Genomic DNA, 26,037 nt, shown 5'->3' on the forward strand with positions numbered 1-26,037 from the left:
GTTTCTGGTAAAGCCAGAGAAGACACTTATTGGGGTCATAAATGGAAAGGAAGTGGTTCTGTGGTTTACTGTACAAGTAGCATAAGACTGTTAACTTCCCGAGGAAGTACATGTACCTTAAGCATCCCTCCATAATGATCATGGACATTGTCACGTGCTCAGGACTCAGAGACTGTGACCCCCTGATATATGAGTAGTGGCATTCTTTCACCAATCAGTTGAAAATCTAAAGCTATGAAGACAAGTTCTCAAGTAGGCAAATGAGATGAAAAAATTGACAAAAAAGAAAAAATGACAAGTCTACTGTCATTTCTTGCAGTGAACTCAAACTCAGGTAAAATATCTCACCCACTTACAATGTTCCCTTGAATAAATCATTCCGAGTATATTCTATATATAAAACTTTATTCACTAGTATTCATCAACTCTATAATGATGTAAAAGTGAAAGCTAACTCCAAAACTGTAGGAATTATATGAGCTAATAAAGGGTAGCACCATGAAGGGCCTCACATATGACTATTTTTAAATCACAGCTTTTCTACAGCTCAAGAACTCCTATTTTCACAAATTACCTTTAACACTGGGACAACAAAATAACCTGCATACTTTTAGGCAAGTCTTAATTATTAGTGCTTCATTATTAATGGAAAAAAACATAGAAATTAAGTAACTAGGCTGAGGTTACAAACAACTGGTAAAGTGCAGCCAGTTAGCATTCAAATTCAGTTTTGCCTGGCATCAAAGGTTTGTTTGTGCCATACCTTTCTCTACTGATTCAAGAAAAGACAAATAGTAACTTGAAATACAATCTACCCTTACTTCTTTTCAAATGTGTGATATCATCCTCTTCTCAGTGGCTGTGGATTGTAACAGTCATCTGGGAGCCCATTTAGGGCACCTATCTAATGGCATCAGTGCCATCAAGTCAAAAGGAATCTTGGAACAAATACAGAATAGTGAAGAATTGAAAAAATATTAATATTCAGCATGTAAGCAAACTAGTAAAATGATTTCTATAAAACATGCAATATAGGGGAAAGGAGTAAACACTTGCAAAGGATCATACCTCGTTTATCCTTTTGCAATATACACAAATATCAAATTATGTTATATCCCTGAAACTAACATAATACTGTAAATCAAGTATACCAAAAAAAACCCCAATAATTTTTAATTATAGGGGAAAAAAAGCAGGGGTTTCTGCACTGCTCAAAAATAAGAAAAACTCATACTTACCTGGGCAAAAGATTACAGTAGAGACAGAACAGATCACCTGAAGCCTGGGGAAAAAGTCGACAGAGTATCTATCTTCTTTGGGAAATTAAGATAATCAAAACCACTTTTGTACATCAGGGAATTTAGAAAGCCATACACATGCCCAGGACAGAATGAATGCCTAGAAAAGACCTCAGAGACCCTTAGCTTTCACCTCCAGCCTGTCTCTACAACACTGCAAGCAGGATGTGAAGGCTGGGGCAGTTGAACATGGACATGCTGAGTCCTGAAGAATAACCCCAGCACACAGCCAATTTCCAAAGAGTGTGAAAGATGGAGGTTTGGGAAGTTTTTTTTGTTTTTTTTGGTTTTTTTTAGTTTTTGTTTTATCCCTGCCTACAAGGAAAAGTCTGTCAAAACACTAACTGAACACAAGCTAAAAGAACACAGAATTCAATGACCACACATGACAAGAAATACAGACTTTGTGGGGGAAAAAGGCAGTTTGGAAAAGTCATATGGATAACTGAAGCCTTCGACAATCAAGAACAGCAAAACTTGGAGAAAAGCAAGAAAGCAATTTCTAGAATTATATTATACCACATACAATAACATTATAATATGCAAAATGTCCAGTTTCAACAACAACAACAACAAAATCACAAGTCATACAAAGAAATAGGAAAGTACGGCCAAATCAATGGAAAAACATGATTGACAGAAATGCCCCTGAAGAAGATCAAACACTGAACTTTCTAAACAAAGACTTAAAATAAAATCAACTGTATTAAATATACTCAAAAAGCAAAAAGAAACTATAAAACAAAGAAACAAATGCAACCAGGAAAACAATTTATAAATGAAAAATGAATATCAATAAACAGAAATTAAAACAAAGAACCCAATAGAAATTCTGTAACTGAAAATTACCATAACTGAAATGAAAAATTCACTACAGGAGTTTAATAAGACTTGAGACTGCATAAAATGATCATCTAACTTAAGATAGGAAAATTGAAATTATCAACTCTGAGGAGCAGAGCAAAAAGGAATGAAGAAAAGTAAACATGACAGAAATGACCTATGCGGCACCATCAAGCAGACCAACACAAACACTATGGAGTTGCAGGAGAATGACAGAGAGAGGAGAGAAAAGAATAACTGCAGAAATAATGGCCCCCAATTCCCCAAATTTCAAGGAAAACATGAATCTATACACCCAAGAAACTCAAAGAGTGTCAAGTAGGATAAACTTAAAATACATTCACCAAGACATATTACAATCAAACACACAAAGGAAAGAATCTTTAAAGCAGCAAGAGAAAAACAGATCATCAAATGCAAGGGATCCAAAGTAACATTAAAAGCAGATTTCTGAGCAGAAACCCAGGAGGCCAGAAAGCACTGGGTTGATATATTCAAAGTGCTGAAGGGAAAAAAAAAAATACCTGTCAACTGAACATTTTATATCGACGAAAAATGAGGATATTTCCAGATAAGCATAAGCCAAAGGAGTTCATTACCACCAGCCCTACCCTGCAAGAAATGCTAAAGGGAGAGCCCCAGGTTGAGATGAAAGGATATAAGACAGTTAACTGACACAAGCCATCAAATAAAGACTTCCAGTAAAGATAACTATATAAGTTATTGCACTTGGGTTTACAACTCCACTTTTTTTCCCCTACAAGATTCAAAAGACAAATACATAAGAAATAATTGTATGTTATTAGATACAAAACGGATAAAGGTGCAATTTGGGAAAGCAACAACATGGTGAGGGTAGACAGAGAAGTAGAGGAGCAGAATTTTTGCATGCTCTCGATGCCAAAATGCTATCAATTTAAACTAGATTGTTATAAATTTCAAATGTTAGAAATAATCACCATGGTAGCCACTAAGAAAATATTTAAATTACATACCCAAGAGAGAACGACAAGGAAATTAAGTCAGTACACTACAAACAAATCAAGTAAAAACAAAGGAAAGCAGTAACTGACAAAATTAGGGACATAGATGGTATAAGACAAAATATTGAACACAGTTGCATATGTCCTCCCTTATGAATAATTATTTTAAACAGAGATGGATTAAGTTCACCAATTAAAAGGCAGAGATTGGCAGACTAAAACAACAACAACAGCATGATCCAACTATATGCTGTCCACAAGAGAATCAGTCTAGATCCAAAGGCATAGTATGTTCAAAGCTAAAGGATGAAAAATGTTATCCATGCAAATAGTAACCTAAAGAGTGCTGGATCTCTATGTTAATATCAGAAAAAATATACTATTAAGTCACAAAGGACATTATATATTTTGAAAATGATCAACTCATGAAGAAAATCAATCAATCAAAAACATGTATGGACTTAAGAGGGAACCAAAATATATGTAGCAAATATTGACAGACTAGAAGGGAGAAGGAAGCGGTTCTACAATAGGTTGAGATTTCACTACACCACTTCAATCAATGAATAGAATGTCTAGATAAAAGATCAATAAGAAAACAGAGTACTTGAACAACAGTATAAAACAGACAGACATAAGAAAAGTATGTAGAATACCCCACCAACCATTAGCAGAATACATGTTCTTCCAATGGCAAAAGAAGCACTGTACAGGATAGACCACAGGTTTGACCACAAACAAGGATCAATACAGTTAAAAAGAACAAAATCATCATAAGCACTTCACCCATAACAGAATAAAGCTAGAAATCTGTAACAAAGTGAAAACTGGAAATTTTACAAATATGTGGATATTGAACAATGCATTCTTAAACAATGAATGGGTCAAAGAAGAAATCACAAGGAAAATCAGAAAACACTTAGAAACAAAAGTAAAAGAAAACACAAAATAACTCAATTTATAGGATGCAGCCTAAAGACAAAGATATAGGGAGATTTATAGTAGTACATGCCTATATTAAGAAAGAAGAATGATCTCAAATCAATAGCATAACTTTACATCTTCAGAAATTAGAAAAAGAGGAGCAAATGAAACGCAAACCAACAAAATGAAGGAAATAATAAATACTAGAGCAAAGACAAATGAAAAGAGAATAAAAATCAGAGAGAAAAACAGTCAATCCCAAAGTTAATTCCTTGAATAAAACAACATTAGCTAAACTATGTTGACTAAGAAAAAGAAAGAAGACACAAGGAACTAAATCAGAAATGAAAGTGGATACATTACAGGAAGAAATCATTTAAAGAGAATAGTATGAACAACTGTACACCAAATAAATTAGATAACTAGATGACATGGGCAAATTCCTAGAAAAACACAAATTGCCAAAACTGGCTTAAGAAGAAATACAAAATGCCAACAGACATGTAACAAGTAAACAGAATCAGTCATGAAAAACAGCAAAACAAAGAAAAGTCAAGGACTAGATGGCTTCACTGGTGAATTCTAATGAATGATTAAAGAATTACCAATCCTTCTCAAACTCTTCCAAAAAAATAGAAAAGCTAGGAATACTTCCTAACTCACTCTATGAGTTCAGCATTATCTTGATACCAAAGCCAGATAAAAACTTCATAAGGAAACAAAATCAAAGACTAACATTCCTTAAGAATACAGATGCAAAAATCCTCAACAGAATGCTAGGAAACTGAATTCAGCAGCATATTAAAAGGATTATATGCCATGATGAAGTGGGATTTATCCCAGGAATAGAATGATGGTTATCATACTAAAAATCAATCAATGTAACGCACCACCCCAGTAAAACAAATGAAAAAATACCACATGATCATCTCAACTGATGCAGGACAAAAAAATCCAACACCATTTGATGATAAAAACATGAAGAAAATAAAGAACACAGGCAAAGTTCCTCAACATGATAAAGGGCAAGTATGAAAAGCCTAAAAAAACATACTTACTGGTGAAAGACTGAAAGCTTCCTCATGATGAAGAACAGAACAAGGATGCCTATTTGCAAAACTTCTGTTCACTATTGTACTAAAAGTTCTAGCCATTTAGGCTCCTACCATGTCTTGGCTATTGTAAATAGTGCTGCTATAAACATTGGGGTGCAGCTGTCATCCTGAAGTAGGGTTCCTTCTGGATATATGCCCAGGAGTGGGATTCCTGGGTCAGATGGTAGGTCTATTCCTAGTCTTTTGAGGAATCTCCATACTGTTTTCCACAGTGGCTGCACCAAACTGCATTCCCACCAGCAGTGTAGGAGGGTTCCCTTTTCTCCACAGCCTCTCAATGTCCATCAACAGATGACTGGATAAAGATGTGGTATATTGATACAATGGAATACTATTCAGCCATAAAAACCGACAACGTAATGCCATTTGCAGCAACATGGATGTTCCTGGAGAACGTCATTCTAAGTGAAGTAAGCCAGAAAGAGAAAGAAAAATACCATATGAGATCGTTCATATGTGGAATCTAAAAAAAACAAAAAAACCCCATAAATACTAAACAGAGACAGACTCATAGACAGAATAGAAACCTGTGGTTGCCAAGGGGGTGGAGGGTGAGAAGGGACAGACTGGGATTAAAAAATTTGTAGATACAGACAAAATACTGTTGATGCGGACAGATAAACAAGATTATACTGTATAGCACAGGGAAATATATACAAGATCTTGTGGTAGCTCACTGTGAAAAATAAGTTACAATGAATATACATATGTTCATGTGTAACTGAAAAGTTGTGCTCTACACTGGAATTTGACACAACATTGTTAAATGACTGTAACTCAATAAAAAATAAAAAATAAAAAATTTAAGTTCTAGACAGAGTGATTTGGAAAAATAAAATACACTCATATTGGAAAGGCAGAAGTAAACCTATCTCTATTTGAATATATTATCCTATATAGAGAAAATCATGCACACACACACACACTACACACACACACTACACACACACACACACACACAAACCCCACAAAATAAGCTACAAGAGCTAATAAATGAATTTCACCATGGTTGCAGAGTGCAAAATCAACACACAACAATCAGGAGATTTTCCCCTCTATACAAGCAGTGAACAACACAAAAAGTAAATTTAAAAAAATGTATTTAAAATACCATCCAGTAGAGTAAAATACCTAACAATAAATTTAATGAAGGATATCCAAAACTACAAAAAAATTGTAAAAGAAATGAAAAACCTAAATAAATAGAAACATATTCCATTCTCATGAATTAGAAGATTTTATATTGTTAAAGTGGTAATACTACCAAGAATGATCTGAAGATTCAATGCAATCCCTATTAAAATTCCAACAGTCTTTTCTACACAAATGGAAAAGCTGATACTCAAAATTAAGGAACTGCAAGCAGTCCTAAATAGTCCAAATAATCTCAAACAAACAAAAAGAACAAATTAGGAGGAGTTTCATTTCAAAAAGTAGTACAAAGCTACAGTACTCAAAACAGTATGGTACTGGCATAAGTATAAACATGAAGACTAATGGAAAAATACAGAGTCCAGAAATAAGCACATGCACTATGGACAACTGATTTTCAACAATGGGCCAAACCCTTTCAATGGGGAAATAATAGTCTGGTCCTGGGACAAGTGCATAACACTGGGAAAGAATGATGTTAGACAACTACCTCAACGCTATATTCAAAAATTAACTCAAAATGAACCTAAATATGAGTTAAAGTCACAAAAGTCTTAGAAGAAAACATAAGATTTAGCAATGTATTCTTATATATGACAGCAAGAGCATAAAAAATAAAAGTAAAAACAGATAAATTGGACTTCATCTCAAATTAAAACTTGTGTGCATCAAAGGATCTTATCAGAAAGGAAACTAAATTTCCACTATTGGTGAAAATATTTCCAAATCATGTATCTAATATAGGTCTGATATCCAGAATATACACTGAACTCTGACAACTCAACAAAAAGGACCAATTAAAATATGTGCAAAGCACTTGAATGGACATTTCTCCAAAGTCTGCTGTTGTTGTTTTTTTAATGTTCAAATATAGAAAGATGCTCAACCTCACAAGTCATTAGGGAAATGGAAATCAAAACCACAATGAGGTACCACTTGGCCCATGCTAGTATGAGTACAATTGAAAAATGGAAAACAGGTTTTGGCCAGAATTACAGAATCTGAAACCAGCATACATTTCTGGTGGAAATGAAAAACTGGTTTAAGATGCTATAGAAAATAGTTCTGACTGTTCCTCAAAAAATTAAACGTAAAACTGTCATATTTGACATGATGTGTGAAATTCCATATTCATATCTATGTGTGTGTGTACACACACTCAGGAACTACATACACACACATATTCATAGCAGCACTATCAAAATAACCAAAAGGTAGGAAATATCCAAATTTCCATCAATAGGTGGATTCATCAATGAATGGATAAACAAATGTAGTATTTACAAACAACGGAATATTACTCAGCTATATAAAGGAATGTAAGAGAATTCTGAAAACATGATGGAATAGGAGCACCACACAGATAGACCTACACAGACAACAACTGCACTGGCAGAATCTGTCCGTATGTAGGATTTTGGAACTCTGGGCTCCGTTGAGGCTTGCAATGTCCAGGAGTAGGCTTGGATGGTGTTTTTGGCTTATTTCAATGAATTTCAGCCCATTGCAGAGTAGCAGCTCCTTACAGGAGCTAGAGTGGATAAAAAGAATAAAGTCCTCCAAATACTGGGGATCTGTGCTCTGACGGCTGAGACTGCTGATCAAAGAGGTGCAAAGAAGCAGAATGCCACTGATGCACTACCCCACAGTGACACAAGCCCCTTCGTTTATTTGGGCCCACCCCCTTTTTTTTGCCTTTTCCCTTTTCAGAACCAGATTAACAATTAGGAAATTAAAAAACAATTGCAAATATTGGGAAAATTAAAAAGTGACTGTGCTTACCCAAGGAAGGGCCCAGAAAAGACTTAAGAAGACATTATGTTTACACATCAGGCTGATTCTTCACACAGAGAATCTATATCAATAAAAAAAATTAACAGAAAAGAAAGAACAGCACACCCTGCAAAGGGGGAAAATCTGTTTTTTCTAGAGTTATGACATTATTACCATTGTTTACCAGTGTACAACCAAAAAAATCACAAAAGATACAAAGGAACAGAAAAGTATAGCCCATGCAAAAGAAAAAAATCAAAAGAATCCATCACTACAGAAGACTGAATGGCAGGTATATCAGACAAAGACTTTAACACAACTGTTTTACTGATGCTCAGATAAGAAAAATGTGGAGAATATGAAGAATGATATGTGAACAAAATGGAAATCAGTCAGATAGAAAATCTAAAAAGAAACCAGAAAGAAATTATGCAGCTTCAAAGTACATTAACTGAGATGAAAAATTCATATGGATATTCAAAAGCTGATTTGAGCTGATGGAAAAAAGAATCAATGAACTTGATGATAGGACAATAGACATCATCAAGGCTGAGGAACGGAAAGTAGAAATATTGAAGAAAACTGAACAGAGCCTAAGGGACCTAAGAAACACCATCAATCACAGCAAAACATGCATGTGGGAGTCCCAGAGAAAGAAGAGAGAAACAGAAAAAGGGGCACAGAAAACATTTAAAGAAAGTCATACAAATATTTGAAGGATATTCAAAGAAATAATGTTTCAATTGAAGTTCCCAAATTTAATGAAAGACATGAATACAAACATCCATGAAGTTTGACAAACTCCAAGTTTTAAGATAAAATCAAAGAGACTCATATCAAGACACCTTACAATCAAACTTTCTAGAGACAGAGTGAATCTTGAAAGCACCAAGAGGAAGTGACTCATCACATACAAGGGATCCTCAATTAAGATTATCTTCAGACTTCTCATCAGAAACTTTAGTGGTCAGAAGGCAGTGCGTCAAAATGCTCAAAGAGCTAAATGAAAAAAACCTGTCAACCATGAATACAAATCTGGCAAAACTGCTCTTTAAATAGCCAAGAAACCAAGACATTCCCACATAAACCAAATTTGAGGGAGTGAATGTCCACTAGACCTGCCCTGCAAGAAATGCTCAAGGAAGTCCTGCAAGGTAAAATGAAAGGATGTTAAACGTTAACTTGAAACCATATGAATAAAGATCCAATAAAAGGAAATACATAGGCAATTACAGAAGTAGTATTACTATGACAATTATTTATAACTGTACTTTCTATTTTCTACATGATGTGAGTTATACATTTTTAAAAATTTAGAATAAAAGTTTTTTAATAATGTAACTGTGATTTGTAATTCCAAATTTTTTTTCTACATAATTTAGAGAATAAGACATTTAAAATAATAATTTGTTTCTATTTTAGATGTAATATTTTGACATCAAGAAGTGGGGACAAAGCTGTAAAGGAGCAGTTATCTGCAGGATGTTGAAGTCAATCTGCTATAAATTTAAATGTGTAACCACAACAAAATGAAATCAGGTTAAATACTCAATATAAAGGGCAGAGCATTTCATAATAGGATTAACAAGTCTAGTTACATGTTCTTTACCAAAAACATACTCATAAAGAACATGGAAAACCTTATGGAGGTGCAATCCCCTCATGGTGCAAACCCCTCAAATACATCAAAGAAAGGAACAACTAACTGGTGAGTGAGAACATATCCTTTTACAAGTCAAGGGGTTTTCAGTTATAGTCACCCATATCTGAGGATGCGGAACCCATGAATATAGAGAAACACCCAGGAGCATCAGTCACTTTTGGTATCCTTGGAGGGGATCGTGCAGATACCAAGGGATGACTATACTGGATTTCAATTAAATTGAAAGAGAACCTAATCAGAGTTATCAGCTGCTAGATCATTAAAAGTAAAAAGTAAAAGTATTTTTCCTTTGATAGCTCTTCGGTGGCATATTATTCAGGAGCAATTCCAAAAACTGAGAGGCATTACTATAACAAAACTGCATTCACTCACATCTACTTATTTATGCAAACAAGTTTTCTCAGTGCTTACATTCATGGAATTGACCTTGAAGTAGAATTAATGCTAAACTATTTTTCCTTGTGGTAGTTCTCATCCACTAAGAAAATGCACTAGTTTCCAAAAAATCCATGCAACTCGATCTCTGTAAGACATATTTCCAATAAAACTTTACTTTTGTGTTTAATACTTATTCATAAATAGTTGAAATATATTTGTTTTGATTACTTGGAATAATAAGTTTTATCATGACAGGAAAATTTTTAAACAACCCTTAAATCTGTTTATTCATATATTTCCACTACAGGGAAGTGTGATAAAGTGATCAATAAAACAGCTGCAAGTTTTAAAGAAAAAGAATATGAAGCAGAATTTTGTGTGCACCTCACTTACAAGACTTTTATAGTAGTCTATCAGTGTCCCCATCTCCCACTCCCACCTCACTGAGAGTGGCTCCTTTGTAAGGGCCCACAGTTCATTTTTCTTAGAACCTACAGTATATAGCAAAGGACACCTAGTAGATTCTCATAAGTAGTTGATGAATGAATAATTGAATTGAATTGAAAAAACATTCATTAAAAGTTCAGACATTTTGTGATAAAGTTAGTTAAACATTTGAGTTCTTATACTTTACCAATACATGGTATTTCTGAGAAAACTAGAGAATTTAAAGATGAAAAATAATTCTAACGCCCATGTGAAAAATAATCCATCTTATCCTGAGTCGCTGAAGATTCTCTGGCTTCAATAATGACTTCTTGGTGATGTCTTTATTATTGCTTGCTTTGTAACTTTGTTATTCCTGAATATTGCACCCAAGTCTCTTAGTTATTTTGAGAATGTCTCCACGTACATCTATATTATAGGACTTTATAAATAAGTAAGACAAGATTTAACTTAACGGGCAAAGTATTCACTTGACAGAGGAAGGAGATGAAGATAGTACAGAACAATGCAGAACTCACCTCCCCTCACAAACACATCAAAGCTACATCCACATGTGGAAGAATTCACACTTAAAACTAACTGGAGAGTGGCAGAAAGACTCCTGTACAACTGAGGCTGCAAGAAAGATCCACAAAGAATATGGCAGGAAGGGAAGAGAAGTGATCAGGTTGAGACCTGTGCCCCTGAGAGAGGACACAGATGAAAAGGGAGATTACACAGGTGGAGATCCTCCTCGGGCAGTGAGTGGTCAAGCCACGTATTTGGTGCCCTAGCATGGGGTCTGATACAGGGAAGGTGAGCCCCTTGGCCAATTGGAGGTCCAGTAAGTTCAACAGGAGGGCTGTGAACTTCACCAGTGAGGAGCATTCACATGCCTGCTTGCTCCTGAAGCAAGGCAAAGCACACAGACTGAAAACTGCAAATGAGGCTGCCTGGTTTCCTGTGACTGCTGCAGCAGGCATCCAAGCCTGAGCCCAGTGAACGTTGGAGCCCCACTTGCTTCATGAAGCAGCTCCACACTGGGATGAAGTCCCAGGTGTGTGTAACCCAGCTTGGCACCTGAGAAGAGCAGGGCCATCTGTTACTGGTGCTTACACAGTAAGCACATCAGAAGCACCTCTGACCTCCAGCTGAGGCCAAATGAACACAGCTGGTGCCCAGACCCATGCTGGGAGCCCACACAGGCCCTATGTGCCCTGTGGTGCAATTCCGTACCTGGGCAAGTGTGACAGAAGCCAAGGGAAGAGCCGAATTCTGAGAGAAAAAAGAAGCTCAGGTCCAAAACGTCATCTGAGCAAGGTCGGGGCATGCATTGCTGCTGCTTACCCAGGCTTACAACAGAAGCAGGCCAGATCTCTGCCCTGGCAGGACCACCATGGCCTGTACCACAGTTGAAGCCAAATGCCCAACCTCGCTCCAGTGGTGCTCCCCTCTGGAGCAAAGGTACCAGTGCTGGAAGTGGGGAGAGCACATACATGGAGCCAGCTTGGACCTGACCTTCAGGGCTCCTAGTCCAGCAATATGTGACTCATGTCCACTCCTAAGAGGGCAGAGACAGCCACTGAGCAGACTGGATGCCTGAGTTCAAACGTGGATCCAGCTGTAGTCTCTTCATCTCCAGTAACAACTACTACCAAGGTGACAGCTGCCAGCACACCCTAAGGAAAGGCATAACTTGTGTTCAAGTCAGATTCAGCTCTCCGAACAAATCCACTGGTTACATGCTGACTGTATGGGAATGCTTCCACATAAGGAAGCCCCTTCAAGACAGCAACAGTAACTGTTTCACTTATCTCCTAGAGAGTGAAAATTAAGCAACATGAGAAGAGAGAAGAATGTATCTGAATTGAAAGAGCAAGAGAAAACTCCTAAAAAAAAACTATGGGCAGAAGACCTGGATAGACATATTTCCAAAGAAGATATGTGTATGGCCAGTACATGTGTGAAAACATGTTCAGCATCGTTCATCATCAGAGAAATGATATATCACCTCATGCCTAACAGAATGACTATTATCAGAGAGAATAAATATCAAATGTTGGAGAGCATGTGGAGAAAAGGGAACCCTCATGCACAGTTGGTAGGAATGTAAACTAGTGTAGCTACTGTGGAAAACAGTTTCTCAAAAAATTTGAAAATATGACCCAGCAATTTCACTCCTGGGTATATATCCAAAGAAAAAAAAGACTTAAAACACTAATTGAATAAAATATATGCACTCAATTATTACAGCAGCATTATTTACAATAGCCGAGATATGGAAGCAATCTAAGTGTCCATTAACAGATGAATGGATAAAGAAATGTATATATATATATATATATATATATATATATATATATATATATATATATACACACACACATAATGAAATACTACTCAGCCATAGAAAAGAATGAAAGTTTTGTCAATTGTAATAATATGGATGGTCTTGGAGGGTATTATACTAAGTGAAATATGTCAGATAAAGAAAGACAAATGCTGTATGCTATCACTTATTTGTAGAATATATTTCAAAAAGCTAGTGAATATAAGAAGAAAGAAACACAAATATAGAGAACAAACTAACAGTTACCAGTAGAACAAGAAAGGGAGAGAAGCATCATAGAGGTAGGGAATATTAAGAGGTATAATCTCCTATGAATAAAATATACATAGGATATATATAGAATATAAAATATATAGAGAGATAATTACTCAGCAATAAAAGAAGAAATTTCTATTGATAACAATATGGATGGACCTTGAATGTATTATGATAAGTGTGATGTCAGACACAAGATATTGTATGATTTTACTTATATGTGGTATCTAAATAAACACATAACAAACAAACCCACCAAACTCATAGGGAAAGAGATCAGATTAGTGGTTACCATTGGCTGGGACTGGAGGACTAAGGGGTGGTGAGAGGAAACTGGATGAAGGTGGTCAAAATTTACAAACTTCCCTTAGAATGACTATTCTTTAGATCCTTACTTCATCATTCTAAGTGAAGTAAGTCAGAAAGAGAAACAAAAATACCACAATATGACTCACATGTGGAATCTAAACATACACGCACACACACAAAAACACACACACACACACATGAACTTATTTACAAAACAGAAACAGACTCACAGACATAGAAAACAAACTTATGGTTAGCAGGGGGAAGGAGGTCAGAAGAGACAAATTGGGAGTTCAGAGATTTGCAGATCCTAACTACTTTGTATAAAATAGATAACAAGTTCCTTTTATACAGCACAGGGAAATATACTCAATATCATATAGCAACCTATAATGAAAAATATGAAAATGAATATATGTATGTATATGCATAACTGAAACATTATGCTGTACCCCAGAAGTTGACACAACATTGTAAACTAACTATACTTCAATAATAAATAAAATAGATAAACAAAAATTATTTACAAAATTCCAGTTATAAGTTAAATGGGTACTGGGGGTTTAATGTACAACATGATGATTACAGGTCACACAAAATATGGTATATATGAAAGTTTGAGTAAATCCTAAGAGTTACAGCACAAGGAAAAACTTTTTTTGGTATGTATATGAGATGATGGACATTAACCAAACTTTTTGTGGTATTTGTTTCATGATATATATAAAGCAAGTTATGTTGTACACTTGGGCTTTATGGTTGTAGGTCAACCATATTTCAATAAAACTGGAAACAGAGGAGAGGTCAGATCAAAATGACAGAATAGAAAGACATGGAGCTCATTTCCTCCTATAAATACATCAAAAATAAATCTACATGTGGATCAATTCTCACAGAATACCTGCTGAATTCTGGTAGAAGCTCTCATAAGACCAAAATTCCAAGGATTACCACATAACAAGGTAGAATGAAGGGTTAAAGAGTGGAATCAGATTGTGACCTGCACCTCTGGGTGGGAGCTGTGAGGGAGGAGATGTTTCCTCACCCTGGGCAACCCCTTCACCAGCATGGAGATCCACCAGGACAGAAAGGGAGCTTCAGAGGCTCAGAGAAGAGGGCAGCAGTCAGTGTGCAGCAGACAGAAGGGAAAGAGACTGGCACAGAGGGTCTGTGCCACCTCGCTGCATTCCCGAGCCCAAGGGGCATATCTCCATGTGCGTGCAGAGGCTGGGTGCTGAAACTCAGGCTTCGGAGTTCAGATCTGGGAAGAGGACTAGGGTTGGCTGCGCAGGGACAGCCTGAAAGGGCTAGAGCCTGTTCTGAGCCACAGTCAGGGGCATGCACAGGAAGAAAGTTGGGTTCATCATGGAACCCCCAGTGTTGACATGCATGATCAAAGAAAGGGGCAGGGCGGGGCCACAGGAGCCTCACTCATAGAGCACTCACAGTAGGGGAGGCTCCACCTACCCTCCTATAAGCATGCCAGCGCCAGTGGGAGGCTGCGCTCAAATCCAAGCCAATCCCCAGAGGTTGTGCAACCTCAGAAGCAGGGCTGAAATCACAGGGGCTGGGCAACCCCTAGATGTATACAACCACAGGCACTCTGTAAACTCAGTGCCTTCAGGACAGCTGAGCAGAGCTGGTGCTTCCCTGGCCAGGGGAGGTCTGGCTGTAGGCTCCGTGGCCTTGTGCATGCAAATGTGAGGTTGGGGTCTGGGCTGACCCAGCAGCGCCCACAGCAGGTCCAGGTGCATGACTCCAGTGGGCCTGGGCCTCAGCTCAGCAGTTCTGTGCCAGCAGATCTGTGCCAGTGATTTTGGAAGCACAAAGCCTAAGGGACATCCTGGCTGAGGGCCTGAATTCCCTTGGTTGCAGTGGGCCAAGGGCAGTGCCCAAAACAGTGTACTTTCTGAGCCACACACCAAGTGACTGGTGACACCACAGAGCACTTTTCCTAGGGGACAGCTACTGCAGAGGAACACTAAGTAGCTCCCCTCCCAGCGGGAGCACTCCAAGCCCGCCTACACACACTACAGTTCTGTGTCCAATCTAGGGGCATCCACCCCAACAACTAGGAAGTAGACCTGCCCCCAACAGAGCTGTGACAACCACAGAGCAAAAAGGAGACCCTACCCAACACCCAGTGCAGACTCTGGGAACCACAGCAAAAATCACACCCCATACCAAGGGAATAACCACCAGCACACACTGAGGAAGAATGTGGGAGGCAACCATACTAAAACCAACCCACACAACAAAAATATTAGACTTACAGAGGCTACACAGGGACACTCCCACTTAAAAAAGCCCTTCAAGACCATAGCAGATAACTGTTTCACTTAAATTCATAGAGTCAGAGAAATATAAGTAAAATGAAAAAGTAGAGGAACCACTACCAACTAAGGAAACTACAGGATTCTGCTGAAAGAATAAACAATGTAATAGACCTCTCCAGACTACCAGAACGTGCGTTCAAAAAGGAGGTAATGAAACCACTGATGGAATTAAGAAAGTCTATTGATCGGAATGCAGATCATTTTAACAAGGAACTAGAAATTATAAAGAGGAGCCAATTAATTTAGAAAACTCACTTGCTGAGACAAAAACTGGCTAAAGGCAACAAACAGCAAACTGGATAATGCAGTTTGAATGAAAAAGTGATTTGGAAGATAGAATAACAGAAATCACCCAATTGGTACAGCAGACAGAAAGACAAACAAACAAAAAAAAAACAGTGAAAGCAATATGCCAGACCTATGGGATAATATAAAACATCCCAATCTAAGCATAATAGGGATCCCAGAAGGAGAAGGAAGAGAAAAGGAAATAAAAAATTTATCTGAAGAAACTATGGCTGAATATTTCCCAAACCTAAAGAAGGAAACAGATATCCAGGTACAGGAAGCACTGAGGATCCCATAAAACTTGAGCCGAAAAAGACGTACAACAAAACAAATTGTAATTAAAATGTCCAAAGTTAAAGAGAAGATTCTAAAGGTAGCAAGAGAAAAACAAAGAGTTAATTACAAGGGAATCCCCAGAAGGCTACCAGTTAATTTCTCTACAGAAACGTTGCAGACCAGAAAGGAGCAGCAAAATACATTCAAAGTCCCAAAGGAAAAACACCTGCAACCTACAATACTCTACCCAGCAAGATTATCATTTAGAATAGAGGGAGAGACAAAAACTTTCTCAGACAAGTAAAAACTAAAGCAATACAGGAACACTATAACTATCCTAAAAGAAATAGTGAAAGTTCTTCTCTAAATACAAAAGAAGCAGGAATTCATAGAAAAGAAAGAAAATCACAACTGGAAATGTGATAACTACAGTGAATGGCAAAAAGAAATATGAAGATGCAAAAGAGGACATCAAAATCATAAAATGTGGGGGAGGAGAGTAAGAAAGTGTAGATTTTTTTTTTAGAATGTGTTTGAGCCCATATGGCTACCAGTCTAAAGGAAATATATAAGTAATGGGTTAACATACTTGAAAAACAGGGTAACCACAAATGAAAAACATACAATAGAGTCAGAAAAAGCAAAAAGAACAGAACAACAGCATAATACAAAAGGAAAACATCAAAAACACAATATGAAAAACAAAAAAGAACAAAGAAGAATTACAAAATCAATCAGAAAACAAAGTTTAAAATGGCAATAAATACATATCTATCAATAATTTAAAAATCAATGGACTAAAGGAAAACACAAATGAACGTTAATACAAAACATAAACAGACACATAGTGAAAGAAAACAAAATTGTGGTTGCCAGGAGGAGAGGGGTGGGAAGGGACAACTGGGAGTTAAAAATTTGTAGATACTGACAGGCATATGTAGAATAGATAAACAAGATTATACTGTATAGCACAGGGAAATATACACAAGATCTTGTGGTAGCTCACGGTGAAAAACAATGTGACAATGAATATATGTATGTTCATGTATAACTGAAAAATTGTGCTCCACACTGGAAACTGACACAATATCATAAATTGACTATAACTCAAAAAAAAAAAAAGAAAGAAAAAAGAAAAATGAAAAACTGAATGGATTAAATGTTCCAAGCAAAAGACACTGAGTTGTATACTGGATAATAAAGCAAAAGCCTACAATATGCTACCTATAAGAGGTCCACTTTAGGGCAAACGACACATACAGATTGAAAGTCAAAGGATGTAAAATGATGTTTCATGCAAAAAGAAATGACAAGAAAGTGGGGGTATCGATACTCATATCAGACAAAATAGACTTTAAAATAAAGACCATAAAGAAAGAAAAAAGGACACTATGTAATGATACAAGGAACAATACAACAAGAGGTTTTTATACTCATTAACATATGTGCTTGCAATACAGGAGCACCTAAGTCCTAATAGACATAAAGGAAGTGTGTGTGCGTATGAATGCATGTGTGTATGTATATACACACACATATATATATACACACATACACATAAAGGGAGAAACTAATGGGATTACAGTAAGAGTAGGAGACTATAACACCCACTCACATCAATGGACAGATCTTCCAGACAGAAAATCAAAGAGAAATTCTCAATGATATAATAGAACAATTAGACCTACCTGATATTATCAGAACATTATATCCCTGAAAATATGAGAATATGCATTCTATTCAAGTGCACATGGAACATTTGTTAGGATTGATTATGCAATATGAAACAAAAGCCTCAACAAATTTAAGAGGATAGAAATTATTTCAAGCATCTTTTCTGACCACAATGACATAAAAATAGAAATCAACTACTGCAGGAGAAATGAGAAAAAAACTGACTGCATGGAGACTAAATAACGTGCTACTTAAAAACCTGCAGGTCAATGATGAAATCAAAGAGAAAATTTAAAAGTATCTTGAGACATTTGACAACAAAAACACACCCACACAAAATCTATGGGATTCAGCTAAAATAATCCTAAGAGGGAAGTTCAGAATGACACAGGCCTTTCTCAAAAAATAAGAGAAATATCAAACAACATAAACTACCAATTAAAAAAATTAGAAAAAGATGATACAAAATCTAAAGTCAGAAGGATGAAGGAAACAATAAAAATCAGAGAAAATTATATAAAATAGACATTTTAAAACAGTAGAAAAAAATTTTTTAAATCCAAAAGCTGGTTCTTTGGAAGGGTAAACAAAATCAACAAACCTCTGGCCAGGTTCACCAAGAAGAAAAGAGAGAGAACCCAAATACACAAAATAAGGAATGAAAGAACAAAAATAACAACCAGTACCACAGAAATACAAACAAACACAAAAACAAAAACCACAAGAAAATACTATGAACAATTATATGTCAACAATTGGAAAACCTAGAAGAAATGAAGTTTCTAGAAACACACAGCCCACCAAACCGAACAGGAACAATCAGATAATCTGAGCAGATCAATCACCAAAAGTGAAATAGAATCAGCAATTAAGAAAGAAAAACAAAAAGCTTCCCTGCAAATAAAAGTCCAGGACCAGATGGCTTCACTGGGGAATTCCACTAAACATATAAAGAAGAAATTAAACCAATCCTTCTCAAATTCTTCCCAAAGATTGAAGAGAGAATACTCCAAATCTCATTCTATGAAACCACCATCACCCTGATACCACAAACAGACCTAGACATTACTAAAAAAGAAAAGAAAATTATAGGCCAATATCACTGATGAACAGTGGTACAAGAGTTTTAACAAAATATTAGCAAACAGAATGCAATTACACATAAAAAAAGATCACACAAGTTGGATTCATCCCAGGGACACAAGGACAGTTCCACATATGCAAATCAATCACCTTGATACACCATATCAAATAAAGAGGAGACAAAAATCACATAATCATCTCAAGATGCAGAAAATGCGTTTGATAAAATTCAACATCCACTTATGATAGAACTCTTACCAAAGTGGGTATAGAGGGAATATATCTCAACATAAATAAACCTATTTATGATAAACTCACAGTCAACATAACATTCAACAGTGAAAACTTGAAAGCCTTTCTGCTAAAATCTGGAACAAGAAAAGGATGCCCACTCTCACCGCTTCTATTCAATATAGTATCGGGAAGTCCTAGTCACAGCAATCAGACAATAAATAAATAAATAAATAAATAAATAAATAAATAAATAAATAAATAAATGGGATCCACATTGAGAGAAGAGGCAAACTTATCATTATATGAAGATGATATGATACTATATGTAGAAAACACAAATGATGCCACACAGAAACTACTATAACTCGTAGATGAATTCAGCTAGGTAGCAGATATAAGATTAACATACAGAAATCAGTTGCATTTCTTCACATTAACAATGAAATATCAGAAAGGGAAAGTTAAAAAAATGTTTTTAAAATCACACCACGAATAAGTGAAGTATTTATTAATAAACCTCACCAAGGAGGTGAAAGACCTAAAGCAATGTACAGATTTAATGTGATCCTTAAAAAGTTACCCAGGACATTTTCCCCAGAACTAGAACAAATAACCCTAAAATGTATACAGAACCCCAAAAGATCCTGAATTACCAAAGCAACTGTGAAGAAAAACAACAAAGATGGAGGCATAACACTCCCAGACTTACCTACAGTAATCAAAACAGCATGGTACTGGCATGAATATATAAACCCACACACCAATGGTCAATTAATCTTGACAAAGGAGGCCAGAATATACAATGGAGAAAAGACAGTCTCTTCAGCAAGTGGTATTGCAAAAGCTAGACAGCTGCATGCAAATCAATGAAGTTAGAATAGTCCCTCACATCATATACAAAAATGAAGTCTAAATGGATTGAAGACTTAAACATAAGACACGATGATATAAAACTCCTAGAAGAGAAATCAGGCACATCATTTTCTGACATAAGCTGTACCAACGTTTTCTTAGGTCAGTCTCCCAAGGTAATAGAAAAAAAACCAAAAATAAACAAATGGAAGCTAATCATACCTATAAGCTTTTGCACAGTAAAGGAAACCATAAACAATATGAAAAGACATCCTATGGAAGTGGAGAAAATATCTGCAAACAGTGAGTCTGACAAGGGTTTAATTTCCATAATATATAAGTAGCTCATACAACTCAAACATAACAAAATATCCAACCAAATCAAAAAATGGGCAGAAGACTTAAACAGACATTTCTCCAAATAAGACATACAGATGGCCAATAGGCACATGAAAAGATGCTCAACATCATTAATTATTAAAAAGTGTAAAGCAAAACCACCACGGGGTACTACTTCACAATGGTCAGAATGGCCATCATTAAAAAAACACAAATAAGAAATGCTGAAGAGAACGTGAAGAAAAGGGAACCCTCCTACACTGTTGGCAGGAATGTAAATTGGTGCACCACAATGGAAAACTAAATGGAGTTACCCTAAGTAACTAAAAATAGAGTTCCATATGATCCAGAAATCCCACTCCTCAACATATATCTAGAGAAAACTATAATTTAAAAAGATACATGCACCCCAGTGTTCATAGCAGCACTATTTACTATAGTCAAGACATGAAAGCAACCTAAATGTTCACTAGCCGATGAATGGATCAAGAAGTGGTATACATACACAATGGAATATTACTCAGCCATAAAAAAGAATGGAATCATGCCATTTGTGGCAACATGGATGGACCTAGAGATTATCATATTAAATGAAGCAAGTCAAAAAGAGAAAGACAAATTCCTTATGATATCATTTACATATGGAATCTAAAATATGACACAAAAGAACTTATTTACAAAACAGAAACAGACTCTCAGACATAGAAAACAAACTTATAGTTACCAAAGGGGAAAGAGGATGGGGGAGGGTAAATTAGGACTCTAGGATTAGCAGATACAAACTACTATATATAAAACAGATAAACAACAATGCCTTAATGTATAGCATAGTGAACTATACTCAATATCCTGTAATAATACATAATGGAAAATAATGTGAAAGAGTATGTGTATGTATGTATAACTGAATCACTTTGCTAGATACCAGAAACTAACACAATGTTGCAAATCAACTATACTTCAATAAAAAAGTAAGTCTTAGAAAATGAAAATAAAACTGATGTGGAAATCTTTAGGTAAAATAGTAGAGTAGGGAAACCTAGAATCCCATCCCTCTTGTAAAGCAATGATTAAACTAGAACAAACTCTCAGAATCAAGTTTTTCAGAACTCTGCAATCTAACAAAAAATCTGGAATAATCAAGGCATTCCTGGTTTGGCTTCCTGCTGCCAGAGTGGTCAATACAGGCACACCGTGTATATATTTCAGGTTCAAGTTCCAGACCAATGCACTAAATTCAGTAATGTGATTTTTTGGTTTCCCAGTGCATATAAAACTTATTTTTACACTATATTGTAGTACAGTAAGTGTGCAATAGTGTTACATCTTTTAAAATGTACATACTTTAATTTAAAAATACTTTATTGCTAAAAAATGCTAGCCATCATCTGAGCTTCTAACAAGTCACAATAATTTGGCAATGGTAACATCAAAGGTCACTGATCACAGATCACCATAACAAGTATAATAATAATAAAAAGGTTGGAAATGTTGTAAGAATTACCAAGAAGTGAGTAAATGCTTCTGGAAAAATGGCACAAATAGATCTGTTTGATGCAGGGTTGCCACAAACATTCAATCTATAAAAAATGCAGTATCTGCAAGGCACACTAAAACAAGATACAGCTATATGCAACTTGTTTTTCAAAGAATTGTGTTTTGACCTGTCTGGGGGCTCCCTGAGAACTCCTACAACTCAATAACCAAAAAAAAAAAAAAAAAAAAAGAAAAGAAAAGAAAGAAAAAAGTATTTAAAAATGAACAAAGGACTTAAACAGACATTTCTCCAAAGAAAATATACAAATGGCCAACAAGCTTATGAAAATATGCTCAACATCACTAATCATTAGGGAAATGCAAATCAAAAGCAAAATCAGATACTACTTTACACCCATTATGCTAACTGCTATTAAAAAAAAAGCAGAAAATGACAAATGTTGGTGAGGATGTATAGAAACTGGAACCCTTGTACACTGTTCGTGGGAATATAAAATGGTATAGATGCTATGGAGAACAGTACGGTGGTTCCTCAAAAAATTTAAAATATAATTACCATGTGATCCAGCAATACCATTTCTTGGTATTTATCCAAAAGAATTGAAAGTAAAGTCTCAAAGAGATATTTGTACACCCATGTTCATAGAAGCATCATGCACAAAAGCCAAAAGGCAGAAGCAAAGCAAATATCCATCAACAGATGAATGAATAAACAAAATGTGATATATATACACAACAGAATAACATTCAACCCTAAAAAAGGAAGAAAATTCTAAAACATAGTACAACATGGGTGAATCCTGAAAACATTACCTTAAGTAAAATAAGCCAGTCACAAAAAGACAAGTCCTATATGATTTCACTTACATATACATGAAGTATCAAGAGTAGCCAAACTCACATAAAGTTGAATAGGAGGCAGGGGAGTGGGGAATGTGAATGAAAATACTCCAATGTGAGTGAAAATAGCGCAAACATATCAGTAAACAAAGAATGCTGAAACTAAGCCATCAGTGGCTGCTGCCACACCCCTGTGGGGACAGGCCTGCAGCCCAGCCTCTGAAGCCACTCACTATGGCGCCCTCTGAGCGGACTCAGAATAAGAAAGGACAGGATACTGGCCCTAGATAGCTAGATGCTTCTCAAAGGAATGAATTCAATGAACTCAAATATTTGATTCCTCCCATACAAAGAAAAGCACTAAATTCTTTAACTTGAGATGCCTGGTTTTCTTTAGATAACAAGAAATCTTTTATTGTTCCAACTACCTGGTCTTTGTTGTAAAGCTCCTATATATCCTAGTTCCTCCCCTACCTCTTTGGAGCAGTCCCTCAGAGCGATCTGGGAGGCTGTCATTCTGGCTCAAGTCCTCCTGCCAAATAAAACATAACTCTTAACTTTTAGGCTGTGCATTTATTTCAATTGACAGGAGTTTCTGTTTAATGGGTACAGATTTTCAGTTTTGCAAGATGAAAATGCTTTGGAGGTCGGTTGCTCAACAGTGTAAATAAACTTAACACTTCTGAACTGCACACTTAAGAAGACTAAGATGATTAAAAAAAAAAAAGAAAAGAAAAACAAGGATGCCTGCTTTGGTCACTTATATATTCAACACTGTACTAGAAATTTTAGCCAGAGCAAATAGGTCAGTAGGTAAGTATGTAGGTGGGTAGGTAGGTAAATAAATAAATGGCATTCAAATTGGAAAGGAAGAATTACAATTATCTCTCTGCAGATGATATGATGACAAACATAGAAAATCCTAAAGAATCTACAAACTATTAGAACTAGTGAATAAATTCAGCAAAGTTGGAAGATACAAGATCAACACTAAAAAATCCTTTGTATTTCTACACACTATCAATAAGCAATCAAAAAGGAAGTTAGGAAAACTTCCATTTACAAAAGCATCTAAAATAATACTTAAGAATAAATTTAAGTAAGGATGTGTAAAATCTGTACACTAAAAACTACAGAACACTGCTGAAAGAAATTAAAAACCTAAATTAATGGAAAAACACCTCATGTTCATGGATTCTAAGATTTACTATCCTTAAAATGGCAATATTCCCCAAAGTGGTCTACAGATACGATGTAATTCTTATCAAAATTTCAATGACCTTTTGTGTGGAAGTAGAAAAGCTAACATAAAATTCATATGACTTGCAAGGGACCTTGCTGTGGAACAGTTTGACAGTTTCAAAATAAGTTAACACAGAATTATCACATAAATGACCCATCCTTTTCACTCCTAGGAAAAAACTGAAAATAGATCTTCAAACAAAAATTTGTACAAGAACGCTCACAGCAGCACTATTCTAAACAACCAAAAATGGAATCACAAGTGCCCATCAATTACCTGTATATATACATAAATATATATATATATACATACATACAATGGAATATTTATTGTCATAAAAGGGATGAAGAAGAGATATAAACTACAATATGGATGGATCTTTAAAACACAGTAAGTGAAAGAAGCCACAAACAAAAGGCTACATGATTCCATGTATATGGACTATCCAGAATAGGCAAACCCATGAACAGGAAACATATTTGCAGTTGCTAGGGGTTGGGGTAAATGGAGAATAACTGTTAGCTTACGTACTGCTTGTTAAGGGCACACAGTTTCCTTTTGGTGTGATGAAGAGATTCTAGAAGTAGATGGTGGCTGTGGTTGAATAACAATGTGAATGTACAAAATGTCACTGAATTCTACACTTTTTAATGGTTGAACTGTGAATTTCAGTCATGTGTATTCTACACAATTAAATAAGAGGACTCAACAAAGATTTAGATTCTGCCCAGTCCTCAGGACTGTCACAAAGCCTCATGCTACTAACCACCCTAGGTTGCCCTGGTCTACTCAGACCTGTCCCTTCTCTGAACAATCGTGAGTCCTAATACTCAATTCATTTGAATTATTTATCACATACGTTCTTTTGATATCTCTTAACTTATCCCCTGGATTGGATAAGAATCATTCACTTTATTCTTACCACTTTTTTATGTAATGTTAAGGCTGTCACTGGAAGGTTCACAATCCCACCAAACGAAGCCTCTCAAAAAACTTTTTACGTCTTAGTTTCACAACTCAGTAAGATCACAAGATTCGCATTTACCTACATGCATCTTTGCACTACTGTTGATCTGCTACTCTGTATTAGAGGTGAGCAAACATTTTCAGTAAATGTCCACACAGTAAATATTTTAGGTTTGTGAGGCATACAATCTCTTTCACAACCACTCAACTCCACCCTTGTAATGTACACAAATTTAAGCAGCTACAGCTGCAAATGAATGAGCATGAATATGTCCCAGTAAAATGTTAGACACTGAGAATGGAATTTCAAAAAATTTTCATATAACAGAATATTACTCTTGATTTACTTGTTTCTCAATCATCTAAAAATTTTTAAGTTTGTGGGCCATGGAAAAACAAGCAGCATGCTGCACGTGGCCCAAGGACTGCAATTTGCTGACTTCTGCTATTTTTCCTGATGTTAACTTATTCATTTCTACTATTTCATATAAATGTGCATTTTATAAACCTCAAATAATCACCGTTAAGTCAAACTATGCATAAATTAAACAACTCACCTGGAATGTGATCATTTCCTGCTGGTCCTGGAAGAGAGTGCAGAACTGTAAGGGTACAGCAGAGAAAGAAGGAAAGGTCATGAGAGACGTCACCTGCCGAACAAGCTCCACACAGTAGCTGGCAAACACCTCAGAAAGGGAGACAACTTGAGAAGAGGCACAAAGGGACACTCTGTGTCCATGCATAACTCTGTATGACTATGCAGTGCCTGGTCACATTAGTTTTCAAATGTAAAAAGATTTTTTTCCTGCCAATTTATGAACAATGTATGCTGTAACCCAGAAAAATGTAAACACATTAAACTAATTCAGCCAATTAAGAAAAACCAAGGAATCGAATATAATGCTTTCCTTAAAACTGGTGCTGAGCAAAAACACTGAAC

At 35.9% G+C, this 26,037-nt stretch overlaps 1 long non-coding RNA gene across 3 annotated transcripts in view; it reads right to left on the reverse strand.

The window, feature by feature from the left end:
• LOC140699219 (uncharacterized) overlaps window positions 1-26,037 on the reverse strand; it is an 83,894-nt gene that overhangs the window by 18,128 nt on the left and 39,729 nt on the right. For all 3 annotated transcript variants that reach the window (XR_012077231.1, XR_012077230.1, XR_012077229.1), the window contains one exon: window positions 25,655-25,699. This is a non-coding gene — a long non-coding RNA (uncharacterized lncRNA). The remainder of the gene's footprint in view (window positions 1-25,654; window positions 25,700-26,037) is intronic.

This window comes from Vicugna pacos, chromosome 11, assembly GCF_048564905.1.
Source record: "Vicugna pacos chromosome 11, VicPac4, whole genome shotgun sequence".
Taxonomy (NCBI): Eukaryota; Metazoa; Chordata; class Mammalia; order Artiodactyla; family Camelidae; genus Vicugna; species Vicugna pacos.